The sequence below is a fragment of the Rhincodon typus genome, chromosome 6, assembly GCF_021869965.1.
Source record: "Rhincodon typus isolate 14 chromosome 6, sRhiTyp1.1, whole genome shotgun sequence".
NCBI lineage: Eukaryota > Metazoa > Chordata > Chondrichthyes > Orectolobiformes > Rhincodontidae > Rhincodon > Rhincodon typus.
In genome coordinates, this window is record NC_063337.1 from 84,992,031 (window position 1) to 84,992,535 (window position 505).

Consider the following 505-nt stretch of genomic DNA (forward strand, 5'->3'; position numbering starts at 1 on the left):
GTAAGAGAGAGAGAGTGTGTGTCCCGGGCTACGCTATCATCTGAGCGGGCAATGGTCAGTGAGGCGGGTAGGAGGGGGTGGGGGGTGGGGGTGTGGGGGGAGGTTGACAGAGAGGCTCCTAGTGACCAGAGAGAGACCAACACGGCCATCCAGGGCACAATTCGGGCTCAGGGATAGTGGACAATGAGCCCTCACTTCAACAACTCCCCGCAACTTGGCTTCCCTGGTAACTCTCTCGCCCTCCGCAGCAAACAAAAAAAACCTTTAACTCTTACGTTCCTAGCAGCAGAAATTTAAGTTCGGTTAAAGAGAAAAGCGAGAACATTTTTTTTTTGAAACGCTGATAAAAGTAACAGCTCTTTGTGCCCAGTTACAAAGGTTAAAGATGAGTTGTTCCCCTATCTTCCTCCTCATCTCACTTCTCCTCATTCTCCTCCTCATCCCTCCCCATCCTTCCTTCCTTATTTCCCCTTCTCATCGCCTCCCTCTTCATCTCCCCTTATCT

General features: G+C 50.7%; 1 protein-coding gene across 1 annotated transcript in view; it reads left to right on the forward strand.

Moving 5' to 3' along the window:
• Window positions 1-505, forward strand: part of dachc (dachshund c) — a 569,756-nt gene that overhangs the window by 934 nt on the left and 568,317 nt on the right. The gene's annotated exons all lie outside the window — the stretch shown is intronic.